Below are 8,124 nucleotides of genomic sequence, written 5' to 3' on the forward strand. Positions count from 1 at the left end.
TGTGGCTCAGTCGGTTGGGCGGCTGACTTTGGCTCAGGTCATAATCTCGCAGTTCAGGAGTTTGAGCCCCGCATTGGGCTCTGTGCTGACAGCTCAGAGCCTGGAGCCAGCTTCACATTCTGTGTCTCCCTCTTTCTCTACCTCTCCCCCCTCATGCTCTGTCTCCCTCTGTCTCAAAAATAAATAAACGTCAAAAAATTAAAACAAAAACACTTATAGTTTTCCAGAAAAGTGATAAGATAAAATTTCACTTCTCTTAACGTATGATATGCTATTTGGTGTCTGGACTCTCATTTTCTATCTGTGAAACCTTGTACAGGTGTCTTAAAACTCTCTGAACCTTGCTTTGTTTATCTGTAAGTCATTACAGCATTGTTATAGGATTATATAAAAATGTTTATATGTCTGCCACACTGTGGACCCTTGATAAATGGTTGATATTATTACAAAGAAAGGTATTGTTAAGCCAAATTAAGAGGATTCATAAATTAGTAGGATAAACTATTTTTGTGCAACATTTTTAAAGTACCTGAAGGGTTCCAGTACACTTTGGGCTAAGGGCTGAGGATACAGAGGTGGATTTGGTGGAGACTCTGTAGTCTAGAATTCGGAGCTGACATTGTCTAGATCCCTATAACAGCCTCCTGACTGGTGCCCCTGCCTTCCCTGCCTTCATTGTCCCCCGCTGTTCCCCAGCTCTAGCTTTCACCTTCACGTGACTGGCAAACCAATCCTCCCCATCACTTTCATCACTCATTCCCATGTGCAAAGACCTTCAATAACTCCCTTGTAGTACACAATTCTCTGTTGTATACAGTCTTGAATTGTTCAGTAATTTTTCTTCAATTCAGACTTCTCTTCCCAGATAAACCTGTTGTAGTTAGGACTTAGAACTTACAAATAAGGAAGATAAGGTTGCCCCTGAGAGAATTTAACTTAATCAGCAGGTGATGAAAGGAACCCAAAGTCTCCTAGGCCCTTGGGAACGGTTACTTGACTACTAATCAGTGGTATTAACACATCTAAGGAAAGAGAGCTTCAGTGTGGTCTGCAGTACAACTCAAAATAGGGGAAAGCCACAGAGATAAACTTGAGCTGAATGCATCCAGCACTGCCCATGGGCAAAGATATTGGAAATAGGAGAACCTGAACATTTCAATCATGAGTCTTCAAGGCTATTTATTGCCTCTGGCCAGGAGAGATCTTCCTCCATTGTACATTATACTTCTCTGGTAAAGATACTCAACATTCTTGTCATCTTTGACCTCCCGGATGAAATATTCCCCCTTTTTAATTACTAGGTCTGGAAATACTATCAGGGTGCTGATTTACTAATTCTACTTCTCAGGTGTTTACAGAATGAGATGGGGAACCTCTTACAGGGTGTCAAGCATTCTGGTCAATTGAAAAATTATATCTCTATTGTTTATATGAGTCTGACAATCTTAGTTTATGTGAATCTGATAATTAAGTAAAGATCTAAGTGAAAAAGATGAAACTTATGAGGCAGGAGAAATACAGCAGAATATGTTTTTTTTTTTAATCATGTGGTTGAAATGCTCCTTTTAAGTAAGACATACCATCTAGAACCTACAAAAGAAAAGATTTAACTAAGTAAAAAACTTAACCTCAATACAAAGAAAAACACTATAAGCAAACTTGAAAGACATGATGGACTAGGATCACATATTTGCAAGTTATATAATAAATAAAGGATTGATATCGACACTATATGAAGAGAACCTAATAATGAGTAAGGAAAAGACAACCCAACAGAAAAATGGGTAAAGGATATGAATTAGGAAAGTTACAGAAAATATGTCTAATAATAATGTCTCACAAACATTTGAAAATGGTTCAAGTTCACTTTTAACTAAGGAAATAAAATTAAAATAACAGTGATATACCCCTTCCATAAGATTGCTATAGTTTTTAAAAGATACATGAGATACATTGAAAAATTGATAGTGTCTTTAATATAACTGATGAGGGTGTGGGAAAACAGATGTTTCAAATATTAATGGGATATATGTTGGTACAGTTTCTTTTGGAGGATCACTTGGAAGTTTCTATCAAAATCTGACTATTGCTATTATATAGGCACACCTTAGAGATATTGCAGGTTAGGTGCCAGGCCACCCCAATAAAGCAAATATCACAATAAAGCGAATGTCGCCATAAAGCCAGTCAAATGAATTTTTTGATTTCCCAGTGCATACAAAAGTTACATTTACACTACACTGTAGTCTATTACGTGTGCGATAACATTATGTCTAAAAAAAACCACATACCTTAGTTTAAAAATACTTTATTGCCAAAAAATGGTTACCATCAACTGAACTTTCAGTGAGTCATAATCTTTTTGCTGTTGGAGGGTTTTGCCTTGATGTTGATGGCTAGCTGACTGGTCAGGGTGGTGGTTGTTGAAGGTGGGGCTGGCTGTAGCAATTTCCTAAAATAAGACAACAGTGCCGTGTGTCTCATTGATTGACTCTTCCTTTCACACAAGATTTCTCTGTAGCATGCAATGCTGCTTGATAACATTTTACCCACAGTAAAACTCCTTGCAAAATTGGAGTTAATCCTTCCAAACTTTATCAACTCAGTTTATGTGATATCCTAAATCCTTTGTTGTCATTTCAATAGTCTTAACAGCATCTTCACCAGGAGGAGATTCCATCCCAAGAAACCACTTTCTTTGTTCATCCCTAAGAAGCAACTCCTCATCTGTTCCAGAGTTATCATGAGATTGAAGCAATTCAGCCACATTTGAGGTTCCACTTGTAATTCTACTTCTCTTGCTCTTTCTACCCCAGGTGCAGTTACTTCCTCCACTAACATCTTGAACCCCTCAAAGCCATCCATGAGGGCTGGAATCAACTTCCTCCAAACTCCTGTTAACCTCTTCTCATGAATCACAAATGTTTTTAATGGCATCTAGAATGGTGAATCCTTTCCAGAAGGTTTTCAATGTACTTTGCCCAGATTGTCAGAGGAATCACTATCTGTGGCATCTATAACCTTACAAAATGTATTTCTTAAATCATAAGACTTGAAAGCTGAAATTACTCCTTGATCCACAGGCTGCAGAATGGATGCTGTGTTAGTAGGCAAGAAAATAACATCCATCTCATGGTATATCACCATCAGAGCTTTGGGTGACCAGGTGCATTGTCAATGAGCAACAATATTTTGAAAGGAATCTATTTTCCTGAGCAGTAGTTCTCAATAGTGGGCTTAAAATATTCAGTGAACCATGTTGTAAACAGAATGGTCAATGAGCATTGACTTCAGCTTCAAATCGCCAGCTGCATTAACCTCCAACAAGAGAGTCTGCCTGTCCTTTGATGATTTGAAGCCAGGCATTGACTTCTCCTCTCTAGCTATGCAAGTTTTAGATGGCATCTTCTTCCAATATAAGGCTGCTCTGTCTATGTTGAAAATCTGTTGTTTCATGTAGCCACCTTCATTAATGATCTCAGATCTTCTGGGTAACTTGCTGCAGCTTCTACATTGCCACTTGCTGCTTCACCTTGTACCTTTTTGTTATGAAGATGGATCCTTTCCTCAAACCTCATGAACCCCTCTCCACTAGCTTCCGATTTTTCTTCTGTAGCTTCCTTGCCTCTCTCAACCTTCATAGAATTGAACAGACTTGGGGCCTTGCTCTGGATTAGGTTTGGCTTAAAGGAGTGTTGTTGCTGGTTTGATCTTCTATCCAGACCACTCAAACTTTTCCCATATCAGCAATAAGGCTGTTTTGTTTTCTGCCTGAGCCAACCTGAAGGTGGTGTTTTCACCTTATTCATGTGCTCACTGGAGTAGCACTCTTAATTTCCTTCAAGAACTTTTCCTTTGCATTCTCAACTTGACTATTTGGCTTAAGAAGGCTAGCTTTTGGTCTGTCTCAGCTTTTGACATGCCTTCCTCACTATGTTTAATAATTTTGAGCTTTTGATTTAAAGAGAGATGTGCAGCTCTTCCTTTTGATCAAACACTTAGAGGCCAGTGTAGGGTTATTAACTGGCCTAATTTCAATATTGTGTCTCAGGGAACAGCAGGGGCCCAAGGAGAGGGAGAGAGACCAGGGTAACTGCCAATTGGTGGAGAGTTAGAACACATAAAACATTTATGGATTAAGTTTGCCATCTTGTATGGGCACAGTTCATGGTGCCCCAAAGCAATTACAAAGTAACATCAAAGACCACTGATCACAGATCACCGTAACAAATATAATAATAATGAAAAAGTTTGAAATATTGCAAGAACTACCAAAATGTGACACTGACACACAAAATGAGCAAATGCTGTTGGAAAAATGGTGCAATAGACTTGCTTGATGCAGGGTTACTACAATTTATTTAAAAAACTATGAAGTGCAGTAAAACGGAGTGCAGTAAAATGAGGTATGCTCATTGTTTTTCTGATGTTGAATGTTGCTTTACTCTTACCCCTGCATTTCCATCCATCTCTTGGTTAGTTTGATTTCACCCCAAGTTGTTTTTTCAAGAAGAGATTGCATGTTATTTACTCCCCAAGTTCTTGTTTGAGAATGTGTGTTGTTGGCTTGTTTACCTAAATGAAAACCTGACCAGGTATTATATTCTTGGGCTCACTTTATTTCCCTAGAAACTTTGCAGCCACCGAATGCTGCCATGGAGAAGTCTGAGACCAGCCTGATTCTTCCTTCTTGTAAGTGATCTGCTTTTTCTGCCTGTATGACTAAAGAATTCCCTCTTCATCCTGAGAGCTGAAGAACTTAATCAGGATGTATCTTTATTTCAACTGTTCCTTCTTGGTTTTTCTTGCAACATAGTATGTCCTTTTAATGTGTAGATTCAGTCCTCCATAGCTCTTCACATCAGGAAAAATTTCTTCTGTTATGTGTTAAAACACCTTTTCTTTTTAATTTGTTGCATTCTTACATCTGGTTTTATGTTTTCAAAGCATTTTTCACTATTTGAAGGTATCTTGTTTATTAGTTTAATGTCTTTCTAACCCACAAAATGTAAACTCCATGAGAAAAGGAACTTTATCTCTCTGTTGTAATTTCTGTAGCCCCAGTATCATGAACAGGGTCAAAGAAGATCATTGCTGTTTCAATAAATATTTATTTTCGATTTTACAAAGTATGCAGTGAACTTTCTCAGCATAGATCTTTTTGAACCATTTAAGTGATCTCCTTAAAGTAAATTTCTGGAAGTGGGATTACTATATGAAGAGGTAAGCACGTTTAATATTATGTTCCCCATTGCCAAACTATTGCCAGAAAGATTGTTCAAATATATGCTCTACCAGAAGTGCAGGTGAGTGCCCGTTTCACAGAATGTAGTCTATTTTTCCAATCTCTGCCAACCTATAGGTAAAACTTAATAGCTTATTGTTTTATTTCTATTTTCTTTAGGCTATTAGACACTTGCAGACCTTAGACTGTGAATTTTCTATTTATGCAGCTTGACCTGTTTCTAGTGTTGTTAATATTTTCTTGTTGATATAGGAGCTAGTTATATATTTGTTATTAACTCTTTTTAATTAAGTATTATAAATATTCTCACTATTTGTTATTTGTCATCTGGTCTTATGTATGGCCTTTCTTGCTATGCAGAATGTTTACATTTGTATGTGGTTACTATTTTCTCTTTGTGGCTTCTAACTTTTGGGACATGTTTTGAAAGACTTTCTTCAACTCTAAGATTATACAAATATTTTCCCATGTTTTCTTCAAGTATTTTTATGGTTTCATTCCCCCCATATATTTTGGCTCTAAGGAGTGAGGTTGGGATAAAATTGTATTTTTTCTAAATGGCTGGCCAGTTACTCCAAAATCATTTACTGAATTATTCAACATATATCCACTGATTAGCATTTATCAACTATCATGTGCCAGACCCTAAGTCCTTTACATACATAATCTAGTGTAATCCTTTCATCAAGAGATGACAAAATCAGTTTTACATTTTGTTTGTTTGTTTTTATTTTTACTTGCATTTATTTTATGCAGAATTTATTCCTGGGCCATAAGTTTTTGTTTCTTCAGTTTCTTCTGGGATATCTTTTTTTTCTGTGCAGCTTCCTCTTCTGGTTTAGGAACAATCTGCTCTTTTTCAGTAAGGATCATCTCAATGTGGCAGGGAGAACTCACGTATGGATTAATCTGACCATGAGCCCTGTAAGTTCTATGCCGCATTTTGGGGTCTTTGTTCACCTGGATGTGCCTAATGCCTAGAGAATCTACATCTAAACTCTTAAGTTCAGCATTACTCTCTGCATTTTTAAGCATATTCAGTAAAAGTTCGGCACTCTTTTTGGGCCACCGACTCTGTGTCCAGCCCCACCGTTTGGCCTGGTCACACCCACACCTACCAACTCCACCCTTGTGGTGACAAAATGGCACACACTGCTTCTACAAAGTTACATTTTCAGATATACATACCCTTCATGGCCTGGGAAATTTCACGTGTATTCTTAAAGTGAACACGAATATCTGAACCTCTTAATTTGCATGATTTTGTCGGGTTTTCTGGGTCAAGTGAATAGCAAACCATTTTCAGAGATCACCTCAGGCCACTTAGGGGAAGAGAAAATCAGATCTACGTTTAAACAAAACAAAACAAGAACATTGTTTCCAATGTGGAAAATAGACTAGAAGGGGAGAAAAGGAATTCAATGTAACCAGTTATTTAAGTGATCCAGGCAAAAGGCTCCTTTGCAGCTGTATATTCTAGCACTTACAGGTCATGGCACATGGTAGATATTGAGTAAATACTTATTGAACAAAAAGTGATAGTGACTTGGACCAAAGAGGTGGCAGTAGAGATGGAGAAAAGTGGACAAATTTTGAGAAATACTTTGGAGATAGAATTAACAAATCGTATTTAAATATAGGGAGATTATTTAAATATGGCGAGATGTAAGAGAGGGAGTCAAAAGTGACTCAGGTTTCTGGAAGGAATAGATTTAATGGGAAAGTGATGAGTTTACTTTTGAACACGCTGAGCTGGAGGTACCTTGGAGATATTCATTTGAAGATGTCAGGTAAGCAGTTAGGTATATCAATCTGGAGCTCAAACAACAAACTGAACTCGGGTATGAATTTGAGGAGCATATGCACACTGATGGTAATTGAACCCATGGGAAGAGTTACGATTACTTAAGGAAAGGGTATTGAATGAAAAGAGAAAATCCCCTAGGACAGATCCCTGAAACACTCTGATATTTAAAGGTTTAGTCATAGAAGAGGGAGGAGCCAGTAAAAATGTCTGTGAAGGGCTGCCAGACAAATAAGAGAAACTGGGAGAGTGATGTCTTTGAAGACAAGGAAAGAGTGTATTCAAGGAGAGAGTTCAGGGTAGTTCTAAGAGCGAGTGAAATGATGGACCATGAACGCTAAGCTATATAAACAGAGAAGTAAAGACAGGAAGGGGGTAATAGAAAGGAAGTGAAGTGATCAATAATCTTTTCAAACAAAGGGAAGGACAGTTGCAGTCAGGCTGGTTTAATAAGTGAGTTGGAAAGATAGGTGATTGTGGTCAGAAAGTGGACTATTAGAATTTTATTTTATTTTATTTTATTTTATTTTATTTTATTTTATTTTATTTTATTTTATTTTATTTTATGCATGAGTGGGGGAGAGGAATAGAGGTATAGAGAGAGAGAGAGAGAGAGAATCTTAAGTAGCCTCCACACTCAGCATGGAGCCCAACACAGGGCTCTATCCCACGACCCTGGCTGGTATCATGACAAAGCCAAAAATCAGGAGTCCGACGCTCAACCAACTGAGCCACCCAGGAGCCCTAGAATTAGTGATTTTAGAAATAGAGAAAGTAGAGGAGCTTTAGGTGATGATGACCAGGTCCAGGTAGTGACTGTAGGGGGCAAGTGTCAAGTAGCTTTGGAGAAGAACATTGGAGATTAGGTGGGTCTTTCACGAGGACTTTAAACTCACTTAGGACAATGGCAGGACTTGCAGTATAAGAAACACAGTAACCAAGTACCAGTATCTTCTGTGAACAATGCGCACACAGGAGGCAGGTAGATTACAGTGACCAATCAGGGAGAGGATAGCAGGGGTTTTACAAAAGGGTGGGGAAGAAGTGGACTCTGACTAGCACTGAGGAGTATCCT

At 38.0% G+C, this 8,124-nt stretch overlaps 1 pseudogene; it reads right to left on the reverse strand.

Annotated features, from left to right (window-relative positions):
• Positions 1-5,928: 5,928 nt before the first annotated feature.
• Positions 5,929-6,553, reverse strand: LOC106970191 (60S ribosomal protein L17-like; annotated as a pseudogene).
• Positions 6,554-8,124: the final 1,571 nt, after the last annotated feature.

The sequence above is a fragment of the Acinonyx jubatus genome, chromosome C1 (genome assembly GCF_027475565.1).
Source record: "Acinonyx jubatus isolate Ajub_Pintada_27869175 chromosome C1, VMU_Ajub_asm_v1.0, whole genome shotgun sequence".
Taxonomy (NCBI): domain Eukaryota; kingdom Metazoa; phylum Chordata; class Mammalia; order Carnivora; family Felidae; genus Acinonyx; species Acinonyx jubatus.